The following is a 25980-nucleotide window of genomic DNA, read 5'->3' as shown; positions in this document are numbered from 1 at the left end:
AGTTGTTGTCTTATTTCACTTAGGTTCTGTTAAAATACAGACTTTTGACACTCATTAGACTGTCTGTACTTAGATATCACCATATTAACCTTAACATGTATGAAAATCAAAATGAAACAAAAGAAACTAAAAATAAAACTCTTTTCACTAAGAATAAAATGTTATTGTCTGCATACAGCGCAAGTGCTCCAGTTACGATATAATTAATACGTTTTCTATCAGTCTCTTTGGTTTGATGATTGTTCGACCACTTTTTGTTTGGTACTGCTTTTCGTTTGGTATGTTTGCCTTGTCGGATTGGGCAATGCTATCGAGTTCACTATTGTGAGCCTGTGATGCATTTGCCCACACAGAATCATCATGTCCATTGTTCATTTCTCTCCTTGGTTTGTCAGCAAAACGTACTCGTCTTACGCCTAGCTGAATAACTTTCAGATGACATCTGTTACGTCGATAGATGTAACCACTTTCAGTCTGGATGAGATATGATCTCGGTTCTCTGCAAATCTCTGTAACCACAGCTGGTGACCATCTGCCTGTCCGTTGATCTTGGGTAAGCACTCTTTGTCCTGGTAACAAAGGAGGTAATTCTTTGCGACAATGTTTATCGTGGTTCTCTTTCTGAATTTCTTGTCGTTCTGACAAACGATCATACATTTGGTCCTTGTCGAGGATACTGTTTCTTATTTTGACAGGTAGATTGGATCGCATCTTCCTGCCATTCAGAAGTTCTGCTGGTGATGGAATCACGCCATCTAGTGGAGTAGAACGCAGACAAAGTAATGCAAAATCTGGATCGGTTCCAGATCGTTTTGCCTTTTTCAGAGTGTCCTTAACGGTTTGAATAGTTCGCTCAATGAATCCATTACTCTGTGGATATCTAGGGCTGGAGGTAACATGATCGAAAAACCCCATTTTTCTGCGAACTGACGATACTATATACAGTCAAAATGTGGTCCATTGTCACTGATCACTTTGCTAGGAATACCTTGTTCACCAAACACTTGCTTTGTCAAACTGATTACAGCTCTACTTGTACACTTTCCACTGACTTTCCTTACAAAGAAGAATTTGGAGTAATAATCAGCTATTATCAAGTGTTCTTCACCATTAAATTGGAATAGGTCTGTGCCAATGTCTGCCATTGTCTCTGTGGTATGTCATGGGGAATGAGTGGTTCATGTGCTTGACTTTTCTGGTACTCTCGACAAATGCTGCATTGTGCAACAATTTTCTCAATGTCTTTATTTATTCCTGTCCAATATACACAAGTCTTGGCACGCAACTGACATTTACTTATGCCTTGATGTCCTTCGTGTATATTTTGTAGGGTTTCTTTCTGCATTACTTCTGGAATAATAATTCTCTCACCTTTCATGACAATACCATCATCAACTGACAATTCATGCCGGAATGATCAGTAGTGACGTATTGCTTTGGGGACCTGTTTAGCATCTTCAGGCCAACCTTTTATGATAATGTCTTTCAATTTGATAAATTCTTCGTCTTCATTGGTATTGATCTGCATCTGAGATAGTCTCGCAGTCGAAAATTGCACAGCATGGATAGTTGTATCCATTTCTATCTGTGGTCCTGGTTGTGGATTCATTCTGGACATTGCATCTGCCAATACCATTTCCCGACCTGGCCGGTAAATTAGTTCAAAATCATATGGCTGAATGTGAAGTATCATGCGTTGTAGCCTGGGTGGAACATTGGACAAATTTTTGTGCTGTATGTTCTCAAGTGGCTTATGATCAGACTCCACCTTGAAATGTGATCCATATATGTAAGTATGGAAACGAGTGCATCCAAACACCACTGCTGAGAGCTCCCGCTCTATGTTAGCATATCGTTTCTCGACGTCTGTTAACGCTTTACTTGCAAAAGCTACTACCCGCCCATTCTGAAGAAGAGCGGCGCCTAATCCTTTTATTGACGCATCTACCTGGATAGTTGATGGTTCTCTTGGGTTGAAAAATGTCAGCTTGCATTCTTCACAGATTAATGACTTTAGCTTCTGGAAAGCTATTTCATGAGATTTCGTCCACATCCAGTCAGAGTTTTTCTTGATGAGACCTCGAAGACTATTAGTATGGTCAGATAGTTTTGGGATGAACGGAGCCATGTACTGTATAATTCCAAGGAACTGTTGCAGCTCATTTACACCATTTGGGGATGGTAAACTCTTTATCTTTGCTACTTTTTCGGGATCTGGATGTACACCTTCTGCATCATAGTAACATCCAAAGAACTTAATTCTGGATACTTTGATGTCACATTTGTCGATGTTGAAGATCAGTCCGTATTTCCGTGCAATTGTCATCAAGTTACACAAATTTCTGTTATGTTCCTCATCATTTTTCCCAAACACTACAATATCATCTGTAATGCCTAGTGTTCCAGGGCACTGCTCGAGAATCATATCCATTTTCTCTTGAAATATGTCTTGTGACAGTCTGAGAAATCTATACCTGCCAAAGGGAGAGTTGAAAGTCGTCAGATAGCTGGATTCACTATCCAAAACGATACTCCAGTAACCATGTTTGGCATCCAGTTTGCTAAAAACACGAGCTCCAGAAAACTTATGTGTGATTTCCTCAAGGGTTGGAGTTTTGTGAAATGTTCTCTTTATAGCCTTGTTCAGATCTTTTGGGTCTAGACATACCCTCAACTTGCCATTACTCTTTCTGCTAAATGCTATTGACGATACCCAGTCGGTTGGTTCTTGAACTTTTGTAATAACAGAAAGGCTTTCCATCTTATCCAACTCTGTTTTAAGTTCGCCTTTCAACTGTATTGGATATTTTCTGGGTGGCTGTACCACTGGTTCCGCATCTGCTTCCAATGTAATATGAAATTCTCCAGGAAATTTTCCAATTCCCTGAAATCTGTCAGGAAACTGTTTAAGTAGCTCTTCTTTGGTCTCAATGTGAGGCAATATTGTGGATTTTAATGACTTGGGGATGTTCCTCGACTTTTGTATGTTATAGTTCACAGTAATGATGTTCATTGCTCTTGACGATGGTAATCCCAATATCACTGGTCCTTCAGACTCTGCTATGAAGAATTCTTCATCATGCCATTTCCCTTCTCCAAATTTACATGACACTGTGATGCTGCCATACTGTGGTATGATTGTGTCATTGTATGCAAGCAAGGTTGTGTTACTTGGTTTAGTGGATTTTGGTTTGGGAAATCCTTCATCATCAAGATCTTCTGGGAACATGCGCCTGAAAACACGGATAGGAAGTAAATTACCCTGGGCTCCTGAGTCAACCTTAGTCTTGAGAAGATGAGTGCCTGGTCTATTTTTCAGCTTAATGTCGAGTGTAGCAAATATTTCACTTTGCATGTCATTGTTTTTAACACTATCTATCATTCTGACTGTTTCAAAGTTAATCATTTCAAAAGCACTAGTCATGTCATCCTGACCTACTTCATGTATATTTCTGTTCTGATTAGTTTTTCTACTTCGACTCTGAGATCTGTTACTCATTCTGTATCCATTAGCTCTGGATCGCTGATTTGATCTCGATCTGGTACCTCTCTCAGGTTTGGATTTTGTATCCATTCCCTGTCTCAGTCTGCTGCGACATACTGATTTCCAATGGCCTATCTTTCCACATTTCGAACACTTTGTTCCTGAAGCAGCACATTTATCACGTGTCGTTTGTGGATGACTTAGACCACAATACTTGCAGTCCTTGTCATTTCGTGTTTCAGTCTGCCTACGATACCTGAATGCATGTACTGTAGATGTGGGGTGTCCAAGTGTGTTGAACTGTGCCATGTGAATAACACTAGCTTCATATGTTCTACAAATATCATATGCAGTTTTCAGTTGCAGGGTTTCACCTTTTGATAACAGAGTTTTTTGTACGTCAGGGTATTTTATACCTGATATTATCACTTCAATGATGCACTCATTTGACATTTCTTCATCCCGGAATCTGCACTTCTTAGCCTTTATCCTGCACTGTGTAAACAAATCATCAACGGTTTCATCTTCACGCTGTTTGTACATCTGAAATTCCAATCTGTGGATTCGGAAGTTCTCTGTTGGTTCAATTTGCTGTGAAAATGTATCCCATATATTGGAAGGGTGTTATAATTCCTCTTCAGAGAGTCCCCATGTATTAAACATGCGAAGACCTTCTCTGCCAGGCCAAAGAATTATGTAGTTATGTTGATCTTTGGGCTCAATTTTCTTAACTTTGAACCACATTGATGCCAATTGTTTAAATTCTCTAAAAGCCTGCGATCGATCCTCACTATTCCAATCCATAGTAGGAGTCGGTAGAGATTCCGCCATTTTATAGCTGGATAACTACGGTAATTTGGTTACACCAAACGCACCAACAGTTATTTGTTATTTTGTAGTGTTGATATATTTATCTTATCGGGTTAGACTATATGTCCGCGAATGTCTGTGAACATGTAAACACTTACGTTGAAGTTTAAATAACATACACACACGTGTTCAAGCCTGTGGATACCATGTTATGGAAAGTTATTTTAACTTTTCGCGTCAATCCTGATTCCGTACAGCGAGTGTTCGTTTGTTTGTACACATCTGCATGCATCGGGAGAGAGAGAGAGCATTTTTGTTTGTTTGTTCAGTACTGTATATGTCCATCTCACCGCTACCACCATGTAATATTATGTCATTCACATAGCCAAGACTAGATGACTGTTCGAGACCATTTATTGATAAACGACACACGTCTACCAACCAGCATGGCTGGGACCCACGTGACCCATGTGTATTTGTACGATACCGTTGTTAATGTATCATATATATTAGTACGATACCGTCACATTGTTAATGATATCTCTACAAGAAGAACAGGAAAAGACAGCTCATTTCATTTTACAGACTGGACTACTGGTGTAGCTATTGAAAGAAAGAAAACATATATATATATATATATATATATATATATATATATATATATATATATATATATATATATATATATATATATATATATAGTCCGATTTGGGAAATAGTCCTTCAATTATAAATAATATATAATTCTGAAATGCTTTTTTCAAATATTCCTTTGATGGTTACAAGTAGGACCACCTCTGTAGTATTTAAATAGCCCATTTTATCACTAAATGATAACAACATATAATAGCAAAATGAAGCAGTGCTCTGGCTTAGCAGTGAATAATTCAGTCTTCGTGTCGTCACGTCTACCAAGTGACAGAAAACGTTTTTAAATCTGTTTTTAATTATTTAAACTTGTCTAATGGTGTACAATAATTATTCTTATATACAACGTTTGGTCTCTACAACTTTCAGACATTTTAAATCTTCTTCTTCTTCTTTTCGTTCGCTTGTTGACTACACGTCGAGGCCAGCAGTGACTATGAACGATACGGTTCTCTGTAGATCACTTCTTGTGCCGTACAGCTTCTTCTGAAGAGTTGTTGTAGTTGTCCAGGTAGTCTCCCTCAGCTGCTGAAGGTTTATGCAGTGTTGGATGACATGTTCAGTCGTCTGTTCTGCTTCTCCACAGGAGCACATGGTAGAAGGTACCAGCCAGAACGTCTTATGCATATGCTGGTTCAGCCTGTTGTGTCCCATCCTTAGTCGGAAAATGATGACCTGTTCCTGACAGGATAGCAGGTAATAATCATTGGTTTGTTTGGGAGGTCTATAGGGTGTATACTACCAAATCAAATCCCATAGACGACAATAGTAACATATGCGGCTAAAACTCCTACCTGCAACGTATCAACCGACATAAACGCCACGGATATAAATACTACCAACCCCTTACACTTAAAGTGAATCAGAAAAAAATGGGGGTCAAGCTGCTCGTTTCTGAGATAACGGGTAGCGTCTATGACTACCCTAGTTTCGCACAAAATTCGAGTACTTTGTTTTACAGGTACCCCATACATGTTTCAAGCACAAGGCTACTTGACACATTGGTACTAGATGAAATAAAATTGCACATTTATTTTACCCAGATGAAACTATTATTTTTTACAACCAACACACTCACATTTATAACCAATCACAGGACTTGTGGTGTTCACTTCTCTATCAAAAGTTGGGTGCACCTCGAACTTTGACCCAGCCGGAAGTTATTTGGTATAGTACTACCTATACTGATAACATACATTTTTCAAAAAGTGTCCAGCTATGTGTCTTTATGACAACCAGGATCTGGTGTATTCTGACATAAACTGACAACCTCACTGAAACTGTTGTTTCTACAGTGCAACCTAATATAATGTACACCTCAAAAAGCATATATATTGCATATAGTTTTGTACAAATGCAATATGTCATATTAAACAACAAAATGTTTTAAAATAAAACTCCTGAAGATATTTACTTTCAGTTGGGTGTGTGTACTCGGGTATATATGTAGAGACAGCAAAGATAGTCAGAGTACCTCTACCCCTTTAAAGAATTCCATTAAAACACATGCACTTGATTGACCCCTAGACTATGAAGACCTTAACAGGCACATCAAAGAAATATCAGTATTAAAAAAATACACTGTCTGAGGAAGGAAACACAAACATGACTGTACCTGTATGAAGTAATGACTTAATGTCCTGAACATTAGTGTTGAGAGGAAATCCTGTATGCTGGGTGTGGGTGTCTTCAAGTTACCAGGTGTGGGAATTTCAAATCCATCGGCCATGCTGATTTTCATAATGAACCATCAAAACTATTGGCAGTCACCAATATTCCTGACTATATTTTATTTATAGCCTACTGTAGTTGGAGGTTTTAATAGGTGTGATATCTGGAATAATCATGCAGCTTTAACATATTTATTTTTGATTAATTACTGAAAAAAAACTATTTTTAAATGACAAAATTACCCGAACATCTATTTTCTTGCATTATTTTCTAATCCGAATGAATACAATATGTACATTAGATGTATTCCTGCAATCTGTAATCCAGTATTTTATTTAGCTAGTAACATTAGGTAATACAGCTTTAACAATAAAATAAATTTATCAACTTAATCCAAGGCAGATAATCAAATCTGAAAAAATTGGTTCTGAATCTAGTATAAACTCAAAATGCTTTTCATGAGAGCTAACTAAGTGATTATTAAGAAACAAAAATTATCTGGAGATCTAACTATATGTTTAACAACCTTATTGTTATGTACAAATAAGAACAGAAGGCACAATAATGACAACAAATTTAATTATGTTTTTGGTAAAGTTTTTCTTCAAATTTACTTTAAATTTTGCATAAAACTACAAATTTGTCTAAAATATAACTTAGCACCCTATAAATATGTTAAAATGACAATAAAAATCAACTTCTTTACAAATTTGAGTTTTCAGAATTTCATACATAAAAAATTAACAATGTTAATGGAAACTAAAGACATTAACCCACTATTGGCACATGCTATTTTTAATATAAAAATAAATTGCTATTAAAATCTTAGTTCGGGTTGCCTATATATAATACCATATTTAAGAGCAGTTGTATATGGCAAGTCAAATACCATGTAAAAAGAAATTATTGAAATCTTTACAATATGAATTATAGGCCAAAACCAACTTTTCTTCAGTGCTAACTTTGATTCAAACTCCATTCAGAGCCATGTACAGAGATTATTGTCAAGGTCAAGGTCATTGTGAACTTGCATGATCGAGTGATGGCTAATTAATCAACCAGTATAGTTTAATTAAATAAAATGACAAAATCATAATATTTTTTATTATGCACTGAATATGTGCTATAGGGTGTATACTACCAAATCAAATCCCATAGACGACAATAGTAACATATGCGGCTAAAACTCCTACCTGCAACGTATCAACCGACATAAACGCCACGGATATAAATACTACCACCCCTTACACTTAAAGTGAATCAGAAAAAAATGGGGGTCAAGCTGCTCGTTTCTGAGATAACGGGTAGCGTCTATGACTACCCTAGTTTCGCACAAAATTCGAGTACTTTGTTTTACAGGTACCCCATACATGTTTCAAGCACACGGCTACTTGACACATTGGTACTAGATGAAATACAATTGCACATTTATTTTACCCAGATGAAACTATTATTTTTTACAACCAACACACTCACATTTATAACCAATCACAGGACTTGTGGTGTTCACTTCTCTATCAAAAGTTGGGTGCACCTCGAACTTTGACCCAGCCGGAAGTTATTTGGTATAGTACTACCTTTAGAGAGATTTAATATGGGATTTCATCTCTTCGTATGTCACCCAGTTATCCCCCTGTTCTTTAGCTGCACCCAGTTTTCGGGATCCATTGTAACACGACTTGGTTGACACTGCTGATAGGATGTAGGGCTTCTGAAAGTCTGTCAAGCTTGTTGTTTTTAAGAGCCTGGAGGGCAGAGAGAGAGCATCAGTCAGGAAGACGACGTGTGAGAAGTTCTCTCTGGTACTTATGATGTGGGCAGCAAGAATGAGAGCATAGTTTGTGCAGTATTTCCCTGTAGAAAAATGTGCCTGCTCTCGGTAGCCACTAGGGTCCATGATGTATATTCCAGCCCCTCCGTTTTTCACTGCATTTGTTGCAGATCCATTAGTATATACCTGTGTCCATGATGTCTCTGGGTATTGTTCATCAATCATGGCCAGTGTCAGGGCTCGTTTGTATGGTTCACTGTGTTCCTCTCCAGGGGTGAGGTGTTGGACCACTGTGCAGATCTTTATATTGTCCAGTTGTGCTTCCCATGGTGGGATGCAACTGACAGTACTAACTTGATGGATTTTATCTGAGAGTTGTCCCTTATGTTGCCTCAGGAGTGATTTGCTCTGTTTATGAAAGCTAGTTCTTTTGAGTCTGTTGCAGGGATATTCATTCATTCTCTTGTTTATTGGGTGTTGTGGCAAAGACTTGAACTTAGTGGCTTGTATCATGAGCTTTGAGTCCCGGCGTTTGCTGAGGGGTGCGATGCCAGTGAGCTGTTCCATTTTCTCAATGGGGGTTGACCTCATTGCTCCAGTTATTATCCTGAGTGCTTGGTTTTGAACCCTGTCTAGTTTTTGTTGATGTGACTTTGCTGCTGTTGACCATGCACTGGATCCGTACTCAAGATGTGGTCTGATTGCTCCTTGGTAGACACTTTTCGGTATGTTATGATCAGCACCCCACTTGGTGCCAGCTAGTTTTCTCATTATGGCAAGTTTTCTTCGAGCTTTGGCCTCGACTTTCTCTAATTGTGGTTTCCAGGTCTGTCTCTTGTCAAAAGTGACCCCCAGGTATGTCTGTTGGTCCTCATACTGGAGAGGCGTGTCATCAAATTTGAGGTTGCCTGCTTCCTGTTTTGTGGATCGAGATCCGTATATTATGGCTGAATCACTAGAAAGTACGTAGTATACTCACTGTAACACCATTAAAATGTTCAATTCAGAATTTCCATCTGTCTTCAATTATTGTAAATTATGTCATTATACTACTGCAAGAAAAAATAATGCGATTATTTTCTCACTCATACACTATTTATTGATATGAAAATCTAATTAAAAAGATATTTATAAAAGACAACAGTAAAGAATTAAAATCATCATTTGTGATAAAAATAAATTTGTGAACTGTTTTCATCGATTAGAATAATATTTATAGGACGTGGTGGATTCCACACAATGGGGTAGTGATTCCATTATTAAGAGCGGTACAGATATCACGATAATGCATTCAGTTCTCTTCGGTCATAGCATAAGACAGAATAAATCAAAACAGCACACAGCTGCTGTAATATATCTACGTTTTGTGTTCGCGTAGTTAGAAATACAACTGAAACTGATCAAAGGCTGCCTCCATGACTAACACAGCGTAATGTAGGAATAACTAATTAGATTCAGAATGAGCTAAGTACCACACGGAGAGGACATTATGTAGACCTGCTTTTTTGTATTCCTCATCATATATATTAACAAAACTGTTTTGTTTTGTGGTGGGTGTGGAAAATATGAGGGTCAAGTGCTAAGTTTGATGTTTCTATCGTGATTTGAAGGAAAGGAAGGGAAGAAAATGTTTTATTTAACGACGCACTCAACACATTGTATTTACGGTTATATGGCGTCAGACCATATGTTAAGGACCACACATATATCGAGAGAGGAAACCCGCTGTCGCCACTTCATGAGCTACTCTTTTCGATTAGCAGCAAGGGATCTTTTATATGCACCATCCCACAGACAGGATAGTACACACCACGACCTTTGTTACACCAGTTGTGGAGCACTGGCTGGAACGAGAAATAGTCTACCGACGGGGATCGATCCTAGACCGATTGCGCATCAAGCGAACGCTTTACCACTGGGATACGTCCCGCCAGTTATCTGTTCTCCCAATAGTGCTATTAGTAGTTGACTCTGTTGTTTTTTGTGGGTTTTTTTTTTTTTGGGGGGGGGGGGGCTACTTTGACCCCCATATTTGCCACACCCACTACCAGAAACCCGTTTACCATTCTGAAGCCAGTCTAAATCTGTGTTAAACAGCCACCTGTCTTAATGTCTTTGACACTCACAGCTTACTGCTTAACATACTCAATAGCATTCAGTAAGAGCCAGTAGATTTTAAAAATCATTCTGTACTAGCGTCATTTTATTTTAGCAAGTTTTAATATAAATGACCTCTAAGCATTGTTTTAATATAAATGACCTCTAAGCATTGTTTTAATATAAATGACCTCTAAGCATTGTTTTAATATAAATGACCTGTAAGCATTTTTTAAATATAAATGACCTCTAAGCATTGTTTTAATATAATTGACCTCTAAGAATTGTTTTAATATAAATGACCTGTAAGCATTGTTTTAATATAAATGACCTCTAAGCATTGTTTTAATATAAATGACCTGTAAGCATTGTTTTAATAAAATGACCTGTATGCATTTTTAAAATATAAATGACCTGTAAGCATTGTTTTAATATAAATGACCTGTAAGCATTGTTTTAATATAGATGACCTCTAAGCATTGTTTTAATATAATTGACCTCTAAGAATTGTTTTAATATAAATGACCTGTAAGCACTGTTTTAATATAAATGACCTGTAAGCATTGTTTTAATATAAATGAACTCTAAGCATTGTTTTAATATAAATGACCTCTAAGCATTGTTTTAATATAAATTACCTGTAAGAATTGTTTTAATATAAATGACCTCTAAGCATTGTTTTAATAAAAATGACCTGTAAGAATTCTTTTAATATAAATGACCTCTAAGCATTGTTTCAAGAAATTTAGACAGACCCGTGATACATGCAAAAATCTTGATCACGGTTATAATTATTTCCACTATATGTAATTACATGTATTAACGTGTATGAAGAAATGTATATTTAATGGCGCATTCTTGAATATATGTTTATTATATCATAAACAGGTGGCGAACTAGTTATCTTTTTAGCAGAATGACGCCACGAGGAATATTCTAAAGTAGAAAGAAAAACATAGATTTTCCAGTTTAATTACTACACCAAACCTCCCCGTGGAAATAAAAAAGAAAAATTGAGGAGCGTGATTAATTGTTCCTCTGACTTAGATTATGGGGAGCCATTTAAGATATTACTATATTGATACAATATAAGAAAGAAATGTTTTATTTAACGACGCACTCAACACATTTCATTTACGGTTAAATGGCGTCGGACATGTGGTTAAGGACCACATAGATATTGAGGGAGGAAACCCGCTGTCGCCACTTCATGGGCTACTCTTTTTGATTAGCAACAAGGGATATTTTATATGCACCATCCAACACAGGATAGTACATACCACGGCCTTTGTCACACCAGTTGTGGAGCACTGGCTGGAACGAGAAATAGCCCAATTTGGCCACCGACGGGGATCGATCCTAGACCGACCGCGTATCAAACGAACGCTTTACCACTGGGCTACGTCCCGCCACCCTGATACAATATAAATTCACATAAAGGGAGCTTATACTCTCTTTGAACTAGTCTCAGGGGAGTGATGGAGGAGCAAGAGTGGGAGCTCCCTTTAAACGGCGATGTCTGCTACATAGACTAATATTTCTATAGTCTGTGGTAAAAAAAAAAACCAAAAAAGAAAGAAAAAAAAAAGAAAATTGTGGTGAAACATCACTATACCAGTCTTGTGAGTGGCAGTCCTCCTGCTTACGAAGCAGGAAGGATGTTGTATTGTAGTGGAAAGTGGTTGTGCTCCCATACATGAAACACCCCAACGGTAAAAAGGGAAAACAAACACGGCATTGTTAAAATGTCTTATAAGCTGTTTTTCGCAAATGTTCTGTTTATGTTTGTATTAGAAATCCAGCCAGTGCACCACGACTGGTATATCAAAGGCCGTGGTATGTGCTATCCGTTTTGTGGGATGGTGTATATAAAAACAAAATCCCTTACTGCTAATGGCAAAATGTAGCGGGTTTCCTCTCTAAGACTACATGTCAAAATTACCAAATGTTTGACATCCAGTAGCCGATGATTAATAAATCAGTGTTCTAGTGGTGTAGTTAAACAAAACAAATTTTTACTTTGTATTAGATATTGAAAAACGATGAAAATCACTGTTTAAAAAAAATAAGAATGTAAGTATAGGAAGTCTGTCGCAAAATGGTTTCGTTTTGTTATTAATTATCGGCCATTGGATGTCAAACATTTGGTCTTCAGAGAAAACCCGCTATAGGTCAGGTCAAATCGCTTAACGCGCACATTCAGAGCAAGCTGTTGTGGCGCACGCCTGTCATAGGCACAGGTGTCGATTTATGCCGACTCCTTCGTCCAGGGTCCCATTCCACGAAGCGATCTTAGCCCTACTTTCATCGTTTATACCTACCATCGGGACCTTAATTTGTTTTTCTTCTACGAACGCCAGCCCGTTCCACGACGCGGCGTAGCTTACCATTTTAATCATTAAAGGGGCGCTTACGACTACCGTAAGGTTGCTTTGTGGAACGGTTGTAAAGTTTACGGTGCCAGTTGTAAAACTCACCTTAAGTCACTACAATTTGGCAAAAATAAACAATGTGTGTTTAACCTTAGCTACAATTCTTTCGTGGAACAGGGCCCAGGACAGGAGTTTCCCATTAGCATCAAAGGATCTTTTATATGCACTTTCTGACAGGACAGAACATATAGTAGACTTAGATATGCCAGTCGTACGAAACAAGCATAAAAGGCGAGCGCTGTACCCACTGAACTAAATCCCGCCCCTCAGTGTAAAACTAGTCTTCTTTTTTATTTATATAAAACATGTCATTTATGGTTCACTTTACTTAACAGTTTGTCATTGGCTGTTTTCTGGGGGGAAAATCGGGGGGTGGGGGGGGGGGCAAGCAGCGATGTTTTTAAAAATATATTTATACATGTATGTGTATGTATGTATGTATGTATGTATGTATGTGTGTGTGTGTATGCCACACACACACCTATCTTTTGGCAACTTCCTACGCCCGTGTCAAATGACAAAAGATTTCACAGAATATCAGAAAAAAAATCATATTGCGACAGATGGAGATGAGCTTATGGTCAATGGCGCGCCACCAGAAGGAGAATCTGGGGGTGGGAGTACTAACGAACTCCCTTTTGCCAATACGTTTTCCTTGAGTTTTGTTTGTCTTGTTCGTTTTGTTTTTAATTTGTTTATGTTTTCAGTTCTTCGCTTTGAAACAATTAAACATTAATCATGCAGTGCACTAGTACATTACGGAAACGGGACTCCTTTCGATTGTATAAGATTCTCCGCGACAGTCCCCCATCGATTATGAATCACCGAGCAAGCTTCACCATGGTGGATAGTTGCCATGAAGTTTGGGGGCTGATTGCCGTCGCAAATTAGGTTATGATCTCCGTGCAGAAATGAAAAAGACAAAGCCCGACCAAATCGAGTGAAAACGTCTCTTTCTCCTCCGACAGATCCAGGCGAAAACATTCAGACTGTGGATGGTGGCGATCGATAGGCAACACTGGGAGCAAGGCGGTATAAAACCGTCCCGCCAAACTGCGCGAGCCGTCTCGCGCAATTTCCCGCTACCTACCGTATCGTCTTCTTCTCAAGTCTGCTAAAAAAAAGAAGAGGAAAAGTGAAAAATATTAATGGACGACACTGCAGTGAGAGAGTTGTCCCTCCGGACCGAGCTCCACCTGGTGTGAGGGATCAGGCTTTTGGACTCTGGACGTAATTGTGGCAGAGATTAATCGGCTGATGATACCAGAACTCGGAGTCCCGAGCCGCTCGGCCGCATTCGTGTGTGAAGGTTCGGACGTCGTCGACAGCAGAAACCCAAATGCATCTGTAAGTGTCGTTCGCAGAAACCTTTCAATTGGATACTGTTGGTCACGTGATGACAGCCAAATCGTCCCACTTGTTTTAAGATTTTAGTTTTGTTAGTTTTGTTGGAAGGAAAAGGAAAATACACCAGTTCGCCCGAAACGTTGTCTTGGACGTCGTTGTCAGTGGTTTTGTTGTTGTTGTTATTGTTAAGACGAGGTTCACTACATTGTTTGTTTTATTCTTTAAGACGTTGTTGATGACTTTGGGTTCTCTAAGACTTGATCCACAACGGTCTTTTATTAAAAATATTTTACGACGTGCTTTCACTAAAACGTACATCACGACGTTGTTGATGACTTTGGGTTCTCTAAGACTTGATCCACAACGGTCTTTTATTAAGAATATTTTACGACGTGCTTTCACTAAGACGTACATCACGACGTTGTTGTGAATGTGAAATGTCTGACGATGTTGTTATGAAGATGTATTCGATGACATGACTTCTGATTTGTGTCCAATTGGATCTTGCCGCTGAAGGTAAGCGAAAAATAAATATTTCTGTTATGATTATTCATTTTTTTCCTCCAGATTCTCGGAGCAGACAAGGCATTTGTTTTAATTATCTTGTTATTATGCATTGGAACTAACGGCAACACGGTCTGATTACAGCATAGCCTCATTGCTGAAGAAAAGAAGCATATTCTTAACAATAATTTTGTTGCCATGCGATAAGAATTTAATATTTTGCAACATCAAATTTCAGCATTTTGTTCGAGATCAACAGTTCAGATTTTATCACTATGCAATAAGAAATTGAACCTGACGATGCAATAGTAAAAACAAAGTCAACATTTATTACCATACAATAGGGATTCACTATTTTGTTACCATACAATAGGGAGTCACTATTTTGTTACCATGCAGTGCGAATTCAGTTTTAGTATCTTCTTATCATACAACAGTAAAACAATTAACATGTTTCAGTACAATTAGGAAATCTCAGTTTCAGTATCTTCTTATTGAACAATAATAAAACATTTACCAACATAAGTTTTTATACAATAGTAATCACGGTTTCAGTATTTGTTACTATGCAATAGAAAATCACTTCTTCTTATTAGACGGAGGTAAATATAATTCAACATATAATTTTATACAATAGGAAATCCCAGTTTCAGTATTTTGTTACCATGCAATATAAAATAAAAAACACTCAAACCATGTTTTCATACAATAGGAACTTCAGTTTCAATATTTGGCTACGAAATAATTTTGAGCATTCGGACACCAGGCCGGAGGACATTATTTCAGGATTTGGTTTTAATCACGGAGTAACAAAACACTGTTAAGCCTTCTGTTTACTTCCTAAAAGATTTTCAAAAAATGTTATTGCGCTCTTACAGAGTGTTTTCTCTACAATCGGGATTTTGTACGATTCTGTAAGTATTGTTACAGAGTTTCACTCTTTCTGGTTAACTGAGAGTTCTGTGCCGATATCTATATACTATCGATAGTCATACACATTGAGTGTTCTGTCTAGATATTTCCGAGTGGTAGAAAGAACATGAGTGTTGGGATACGTGCAATTCAGGACTTCATGGCGCTGACGTTAAGTTGTCGGTCACCACAATTGGTCAAAGGCCGTGGTATGTGCTTTCCTGTCTGTGAGAAAATGCATATAAAAGATCCCTCGCTGCATTAGGAAAAATGTAGCGGGTTTCCTCTGTTGACTACGAGTCAGAATTATCAAAACATCTAATAGCTGATGATTAATTAATCAATGTGCTCTAGTGCTGTCGTTACATAAAACAAATTTTACTTTACTTTAAGTTGTCGGCAGTTCCATCTGCCGCAACAGTGATGTATGTCACTTATTGTGCGAACTTCAAAACGGCTGACCAATTGTCAGGTAGTGTACAATAGTTGCAGCTGTTACCGGCGTTTTACCATTAACTTACACGTTGCTTACAGATGTTTGCTTTAATTATCAATTTTGACAAATCGAACGTGTTTCTTGTCGTTGTGTTTGCAGTAGCTCAAAATAATTTTATACGAAACCAAACGAAGGTTCTAGAATAAGGTTGGTTTCTTTTAACGTGTCGGTCAGGATCAGTAAGCCCAAACAGCCGTGGACAGAATTCATAATTAAAAATAAAATACAGGCTCAACTAAAACTATGTAGAAATTTTGTGTTGTATATCGGGTTGAGTTTTGTACCAAGTCATATTTAACATCATACTATAAGATCGAAAAACACCACTGTGCATAACGTATGCTGTTTGACCGCCCAACATCATTTAGACGAATATTTTTCATTCTATCGTTTCGTCGTCTATGCCTACTAGACAGCTGTAGTCCTACTGGTATCATGTACAGTAAGGCTGGTAGATACTGAGATCGCACCCCAGTACCGGCTCCCACCCAGGGCGAGATTTAACGACGTAACGGGTAGATGTAAGGCTACTGAACTATTTTATATAAAAGTATCATTTTTGTTCCATTCGAAATACTCTTTTTATTGCAAACAATTTTAAAACTAAAACAATGATTCACATTTGTGTAATTTTGTCAATATTTTTAGGTCCAGTGCTGTAAATATATACGCAGCTTTTGGGCTCTGCAATCTTGTGACATTTTAAAATGAGTTTACAATAAATCGAGTGTTCCAGACTGAAACAAGGAGATTCTTATATAACCTCTAACTCTCACGTAGCGGGACCTAGCCCACTGGTAAAGTGCTCGCTTGATGCGCGGTCGGTCTTGGATCAATCCTCGTCGGTGGGCCCATTGAACTATTTCTCGTTCTACCCAGTACACCACGACTGGTACATCATCAAAGGCCGTGGTATGTGCTATCCTGTCTGTGGGATGGTGCATATAAATGATCTCTTGCTACTAATGGAAAAATGTAGCGGATTTCCTCTCTAAGACTATTTTTCGAAATTACCAAATGTTTGACATCCGATGATTAATAAATTAATGTGTTTTAGTGGTGTCGTTAAACAACACAAACTTATTCTTCTTCTAACTCACACTCACCGACTGACAGCTATGATAGCTGAGGTGTGTGTTCACGACAGCCTGCTTCAACCTTTTTGGGGGGACATAGCACCAGAATCTAGTAAAATAAAACAGCATTTAAAACAACATTATCTTAACAGTGTTTATTTCGTTTTTACCTCGACCGTCATGTCTTATCTCTGTATGTAGTAAACGTCCGACGACAAACACGCAATCTAAATGTCTGCTGTATTAAGACATACATGGCACAACCTCAAGATAAATCTAAAATTAAAGTAAAGATAAGTCTTAAATTAAAGTAAACAAAATATTTCAAATTATAAAAGGAAATAACCTACCTTATAACACAAACGTCTTGTATCATAGTCAGATAAAAAACACACAAAAAACCCACCCGAATTACACATAAACAATGATAAGCATAAAAGAACGAGAAAAACGAATTGAGACAAAAACAGTAAGTGTATGAAGAACTTGAGTATATTTACAAATAAATAAATAAAATGATTCATTGATCATTTATTAATTCGAAGGAATTTGATCTTCATGAGCCATATGTGAAATTTAAGAAGCCCTGAATGAGCTGTTCTAAACGAACATGAAACTGAAAACATCATGTACGACATGAAACCGAAATCATTATAATGTACAGCGATGAAGACGCAAAGTTTCTCATATTTCATTTTAATCTATAATCGTCTTTGTGTCAAATTACGGTTCAAGTACGGTACCCTGGGAGACACATTTCAGCCACCTGGGATATCTGTTAAGGACAAAGGTTAGACTGTAGGGACCGCAGAAAGAAAGGTCAGGTTTAGTTGCATTACGTCTTCCCAAAGGGTTGTGCGTTCAGTCATCAAGTGGAGCTGTTACTCGGATGAAAAAGTATCACAGTTAAAAAGCTGAAGGTTGTTTTGTTTAACGATACAGCTAGAGTACACATTGATTTATTAAACAACATTTGGTAATTGTGACACGTAGTCTTTCTGGTTAATGACACCGTTAGGGGATACATTGATTTATTAATCATCGATTGTTGGATGTCAAACATTTGGTCATTGTGACATGTAGTCTGCGGAGGAATGACGTTACATTTTCTTGTTTCAATAGCTGTAAGGAATCATTTGTGTATGTACTTTTCCACATTCAGGGCAGCACATAGGCCTTTGATATACCAAACGTGGGGGAACTGGTTGGGACGAGTAGAAAACGAAAGCTAACGTTCGCCGAAAAGGTTCGATTATCCGACCCAACTATCTCAGGCAAGCGTTCTACGTGTATGTGTACGTATATATCCATTAGAAGCCAATATGTATGTATGTATGTATGTGTGTATGTATGTATGTGTGTGTGAGTGTGTGAGTGTGTCTGTGTGTGTGTATTTTTTTCTCAAAATTATTATGTAGGTGTAAAGAGTATACACATATTACATATCTGGACCCGCAGAGGTGAATATAGTAAAAATAAATATTAAACGAAATTCATACAAATATTATTCGGCAAGGTTCAGGAAACACACATATTTTTTCAGACATAAATAATTATGCATATTTACTCAAGTTATTGCTGTTGCTGTTGTTTTGTTGTTGTTGTTGTTATTATTGTTGTTATCATTGTTGTTGTTGTTGCTGCTGCTGCTGTTGTTTTGTTTTGTTTAACCCAGTCTTTTAGATTCTCACTAACGTTTAAAATAAACGTGCGATGATTATCCTTGGTGAATTGACGTGACCACTTCCCTACAAATGTCGGTAGAGATATCTCATGTTGTGATAGCATAATCTGTACTTTAGTACCGTCTGTGTGCGATTCCTGTCTTATAATAAGTCTATTTTGACAGACATGTCACAAAATGAGCGTAACGAGGAATCGCCAGAGGTCTAAGCCCGCGGAATCAGCTCTCAGCAGAACAGTGCCAACTTTGTGTTTTGAACTGTAAAACAATATATATATATACATTTTACCATGTAGCTTATATTTCGCAAATAATTTTGCACACTTTATGGATACAAAACACTAAAATTAATGCTCGGCATACACAAATACTTCTAGGCGCCTATCATACAATTCAAGTGCTACTTAATTAATTGTCATGTAAATATGAATAAAAAATATCTTCACATCCAAAGGGGCTTGGCATTACATACTTTTTTTTACAAAACAGGGGCGGGACGTAGCCCAGTGGTAAAGCGCTCGCTTGATGCACGGTCGGTTTGGGATCGATCCCCGTCGATGGGCCCATTGGGCTATTTTTGGGCTATATGCACCACGACTGGCATATCAAAGGCCGTGGTATGTGCTATCCTGTCTGTGGGATGGTGCATATAAACGATCCCTTGCTGCTAACTGAAAAAAATAGCCCATGAAGTGGCGACAGCGGATTTCCTCTCTCAGAATCTGTGTGGTCCTTAACAATATGTCTGACGCCATATAACCATAAATAAAATGTGTTGAGTGCGTCGTTAAATAAAACATTTCCCTCCTTTTCCTTCCTTATTTACAAAGCTGTCTAGATTTCACAGAAGGACAATACAACACATCTGATATTCGACCGTTAGATACTTCGCACTTATTGATATATTTTTACAAAGCTGTCTAGATTTCACAGAAGGACAATGCCACACATCTGATATTCGACCGTTAGATACTTCGCACTTATTGATATATTTTTACAAAGCTGTCTAGATTTCACAGAAGGACAATGCCACACATCTGATATTCGACCGTTAGATACTTCGCACTTATTGATATATTTTTACAAAGCTGTCTAGATTTCACAGAAGGACAATGCCACACATCTGATATTCGACCGTTAGATACTTCGCACTTATTGATATATTTTTACAAAGCTGTCTAGATTTCACAGAAGGACAATGCAACACATCTGATATTCGACCGTTAGATACTTCGCACTTATTGATATATTTTTACAAAGCTGTCTAGATTTCACAGAAGGACAATGCCACACATCTGATATTCGACCGTTAGATACTTCGCACTTATTGATATATTTTTACAAAGCTGTCTAGATTTCACAGAAGGACAATGCAACACATCTGATATTCGACCGTTAGATACTTCGTCGCACTTATTGATATATTTTTACAAAGCTGTCTAGATTTCACAGAAGGACAATGCCACACATCTGATATTCGACCGTTAGATACTTCGCACTTATTGATATATTTTTACAAAGCTGTCTAGATTTCACAGAAGGACAATGCACACATATCTGATATTCGACCGTTAGATACTTCGCACTTATTGATATATTTTTACAAAGCTGTCTAGATTTCACAGAAGGACAATGCAACACATCTGATATTCGACCGTTAGATACTTCGTACTTATTGGATATATTTTTACAAAGCTGTCTAGATTTCACAGAAGGACAATGCCACACATCTGATATTCGACCGTTAGATACTTCGCACTTATTGCACTTATTGATATATTTTTACAAAGCTGTCTAGATTTCACAGAAGGACAATGCCACACATCTGATATTCGACCGTTAGATACTTCGCACTTATTGATATATTTTTACAAAGCTGTCTAGATTTCACAGAAGGACAATGCCACACATCTGATATTCGACCGTTAGATACTTCGCACTTATTGATATATTTTTACAAAGCTGTCTAGATTTCACAGAAGGACAATGCAACACATCTGATATTCGACCGTTAGATACTTCGCACTTATTGATATATTTTTACAAAGCTGTCTAGATTTCACAGAAGGACAATGCAACACATCTGATATTCGACCGTTAGATACTTCGCACTTATTGGTATATTTTTACAAAGCTGTCTAGATTTCACAGAAGGACAATGCAACACATCTGATATTCGACCGTTAGATACTTCGCACTTATTGGTATATTTTTACAAAGCTGTCTAGATTTCACAGAAGGACAATGCCACACATCTGATATTCGACCGTTAGATACTTAGCACTTATTGATATATTTTTACAAAGCTGTCTAGATTTCACAGAAGGACAATGCCACACATCTGATATTCGACCGTTAGATACTTCGCACTTATTGATATATTTTCAAATGTTTATCAAAATTGATCGTGTAGTCATACATAAAAACTGTGTTTTGAAAATGTCATTTTTTGAAACTCTGATACGAAGTACATAAAAATGTATATTAATTAATTTTTTTAAATATTAGTAAATATAGTAACAACAACATTTCATTGTTAAAGACTTAAAATAGTGCATTCTTGTCAATATTTATTTTCTTCAAACTTTAATTTTTTAATTTATTATTATTTTTTTATATATTTTAACTCCATACTATCAGGTCTAAAAGAAGTTCGGCATATTGCATGGATAATGATTGTGGTGTTTGCTGTCCTGTATTGCACCGAAGAAACTGGATTAACTTTACCGAAGTAAATGCTATCGTGGTGTGTAGTAGAAAATAGCTCGCTGAATGGCGGAAACAGGTTTCGTACCTAATTTTTCGAGTCAAACACCGGAAGCAGAGCTTATTTTATAATCCATATTCTCATTACAGTTGGCCAGATTTGTAATTTGTTGTTTCCCGTTTTATCTCTCCATCTAGCTAGTCTTGGTGGCAGTGTAAATATACTATTACAAAGGATCGAGGGTTTGGGTGGAACAAAGGTGGATCCAGGGGGAGACTCGTCCCAAAATATATTCAAGTGTCTCTTTTTCTGTTTTTCAAAATTTATTATTATTTTTTAAATATTTCATTAGGTTGCCTTTTTTTCACAAATCGATCATGTGCCCACTTTTCCCTTAGATTCCCCTAAAATATTTCCTGGATCCGGCCCTGGGGGAAGATAATGTTTTTCACACATCCGCCACATATTAATAGTTTACGACTCACAAGATATATTAATTCGCAGAACTCAGAATATATGAGTACAAAATATAATTCATTTATATTATTCATTTGCGACAGGGGCGGGACGTAGCCCAGTGGTAAAGCGCTCGCTTGATGCGCGGTCGGTTTGGGATTGACACCCGTCGGTGGGCCCATTGGGCTATTTCTTGTTCCAGCCAGTGCACCACGACTGTTATATTAAATGCCGTGGTATGTGCTATCCTGCCTATGGGATGATGCATATAAAAGAGTCCTTGCTACTAATGGAAAACTAAAGCTGGTTTCCTCTCTAAGACTATATGTCAAAATTACCAAATGTTTGACATCCAATAGCATATGATTAATAAATCAATGTACTCTAATGGTGTCGTTAAACAAAATAAGCAAATTTGCAAAACAAATTTTAAAATTTAATTGCAACAGTCACAAAACGTAATTACTTTGGCACACCGTACTCGTAATCACTTATTCATAAGTATAATCCTCCAATGTATATTAAAACTAGAATCTGTTTGAAGAGTACCACATCATTTTAACTAATCCAATCATACATATAAAACAATAAAACCACCCGCGGAGCTACCATGCATAAAACTTATTGCTAGACTTTGGTAAAAGATTCTTCTTCTTTTAGTTTTGCCTAACAATACAGCGATAATATTAATGTATCAATGCAGCGACAATATTAATGTATCAACACAGCGACAATATTAATGTATCGATGCAGCGACAATATTAATGTATCAATGCAGTGACACTATTTATTTATGTTTATATATCAATACAGCGACAATATTAATGTATCAAAATATTAACAATATTAATGTATCAATACAGAGACAATATTAATGTATCAATGCAGTGACACTATTTATTTATGTTTATATATCAATACAGCGACAATATTAATGTATCAAAATATTAACGTATCAAAATATTAACAATATCAATGTATCAATACAGCGACAATATTAATGTATCAATACAGCGACAATATTAATGTATCAATGCAGTGACACTATTTATTTATGTTTATATATTAATACAGCGACAATATTAATGTATTAAAATATTAAAAATATTAATGTATCAATACAGAGACAATATTAATGTATCAAAATATTAACAATATTAATGTATCAATACAGCGACAATATTAATGCATCAACACTCCAACAATATTAGTGTATCAACACAGCAACGATATTAATGTATCAATACAGTGACAATATTAATGCATCAACCCAGCGACAATATTAATGCATCAATACAGATACAATATTAATGTATTAACACAGCGACAATATTAATGTATCAACACAGCAACAATATTAGTGTATCAACACAGCGACGATATTAATGTATTAACACAGCAACAATATTAATGCATCAATACAGCGACAATATTAATGTATCAACACAGCGACGATATTAATGTATCAATACAACGACAATATTAATGCATCAATACATAGAGGATACTCCCCGAGTGTCTTGTGATATCATAATTTATCAGCATGAGTTGATAAAAGTATGAAAACCGAGGCTTGCCGACAGTGCATTCTTTTTATCATCCATTATCATTCTTTTCATTTGCGACAGTTGTAAACAATGTCAGTAATGTGGGTTGAAAGTCAGCGGTAGTGACGTCACTAATTTAGCGCTGAAACAAACACAGTGACGTAACAAAACATTGTCTTGTGATTAAAATTTGACCAATCAAGATTATAAGAAAAGATATCGCAAATCATAGTGCCTGCGATATCTCCTACAAATGCCTTTAATGGATGAAAAAAAAAAAATACAAAGCAAAAGTTTTTTTTTTTTTTTTTTTGTCTAATGAGCAGTTTAATATGAAAAGCACTGCACCACGTTTCAACAGAACGGAGACGCCGAATAAAAGTGCATTGATATCGCCGGTAGAGTTTGAGCGTGAATATCTGTACTCAGACAGACAGTTGCATTTAACGTGCGCTTAAATTAGTGAACAAAAACATTTGAAACTGCTTCCACAGTAAAGGATATTGAACGTAGGACAGTACACTCCGTAAACCCGACACCCTGACTCCAAGTGAAGTATATTAAGTAACGCTTTCTGTCCGCTTGCGACACGTGGCCGTCTTATTTCATCGTCAGTCGAGTGGGTTAGTGACACTTATTGCGCAATGATAAATTCGTCTCTTCCAACGCTGGCTGCGAGCAGACGCGATCTGATGTCGCATTCGGATTTTTTTTTTTTTTTTTTTTGCCGCAGCGACGTTCTAAAATAAATAAATAAATAAATAAATAAAAAAAAGAAAGGTGTTACTTCATGGCATCCCCGCATATGGTTTTTGTTACCGAATGTTATGCGTGTGACACAATACGCTAGAGAATGGAATGAAAAACAACAATCCCCCCAATCCCCCCCCCACCCCCCCTCCCAAAAAAACAAAACAAAAAAAAAAACAAGAAGAAGAAACGCTGTTAAAATGTCTACTCATGCAACATTTCGTCCGGAAAGTGAGGACAAAACCGTGATTTACAGAAAATCATAACATCGCACCCCACCCCTCCGTGATTCAAAGGAAATCATAACATCACACCCCACCCCTCCGTGATGTACAGAAAATCATAACACCACACCCCACTCCTCCGTGATTCACAGGGATAGTCACGTCTATGTCCAAAACTTCATTTACACTCTATCTTGTACAGAGTGTGAGATATGTTTTTGAATATGACATTAGAGGCGAACAACATATACATTTGAATTGATCATTTGTTTTCTTCTTTGACCAATTATCTGGAACGCTCACAGTAATGTAGCTCATATAATCCATCACAATGTTATCTGGAACGTTCACAGTAATGTAGCTCATATAATCCATCACAATGTTATCTCGACATTGTTTGAGTACGACTCAATTTGATTATTGCTATTTAATAAATGTCTCCACTCCAATGTTTGTCATTATCCGATGCCTTGGGACTGAAAAAAATCTACTTTATCCTTGGCATGAAGGGCGGCCTTGTGGGGGGAGAGTGGTAGTATTCATTTCTATCTGTAAAAACATACTGTCAGCGGCTCGCTACTGACGCCAGGGACGAGTTCACGTGGCCGAGCGCCCGCGGACAATTTGACTGATACCATCGGCTTCTATGGCATGACAGTCATCTGATATGAGGCGCAAAAAGCCCAGTTGAGGTAGCCTTCTGATCATGACTCAGTCTTCATAACGATTATCTTCCAGAGAAAATCCTCGCTCCGTCCCACTTTGTCCATCTCCTCCCCCACGACATACCTTCTCAAGCACAGCCGCGCTCGTCTTTAAATGAGTCCAGTATTGATGGGAATCACTTTGTAATTCCGTCTCTGACTGTGTACCAAATCGTTATTTATCCTTAGAGGGGAGTCCAGTGGTTAGGTCGTTCACCGAGTACCAGTCGATACAGACATTTTTAAACCCTTAAAAAAAAAAAATTAAAAAAAAAAACGTTCATCGCACAAACGGCTGCAAAAATACTCTTCCAGCAAAAGGGCTTCTTCGTCTATGCATATGTCTAGCAATGTTAATGCCAACCTTTTTACTGAAATTGTGCTTCTCTGTCGATCGGAATAAAAATACGTCTCTTTTAATGATCGACTTCCCCCCCAGGCCCATTACGCTTCCAAAGACGAGTGGCAGTTTTCCTGTATCGTCTTAATGGAAAATTGGTAATTTCGTCATGTAACAAAGGTTTCGTTTTAATATCATGGGGAATCCAATAAAACAGATTTGGAGATGTTCTCGGCTAAGACTTTGGTAAAATGTTTACTTAGCGGATGTGCATATCCAAGTGCTCCGTGACGATCTGGCAAGTGGACAAGCTGAAAGAA

The 25980-nt window shown here is 37.3% G+C and overlaps 1 long non-coding RNA gene across 1 annotated transcript in view; it reads left to right on the top strand.

Annotated features, from left to right (window-relative positions):
* Positions 1-13535: 13535 nt before the first annotated feature.
* The window catches only part of LOC121380903, a 165850-nt gene continuing 153405 nt past the window's right edge, over positions 13536-25980 (top strand). The window contains exon 1 of the long non-coding RNA XR_005959017.1: positions 13536-14776. This is a non-coding gene — a long non-coding RNA (uncharacterized LOC121380903). The remainder of the gene's footprint in view (positions 14777-25980) is intronic.

Source organism: Gigantopelta aegis, chromosome 9 (genome assembly GCF_016097555.1).
Source record: "Gigantopelta aegis isolate Gae_Host chromosome 9, Gae_host_genome, whole genome shotgun sequence".
In the NCBI taxonomy this organism is placed as follows: domain Eukaryota; kingdom Metazoa; phylum Mollusca; class Gastropoda; order Neomphalida; family Peltospiridae; genus Gigantopelta; species Gigantopelta aegis.
Note: the sequence above shows the minus strand (reverse complement) of the source record. Positions and strands in the feature narration are given on the sequence as shown.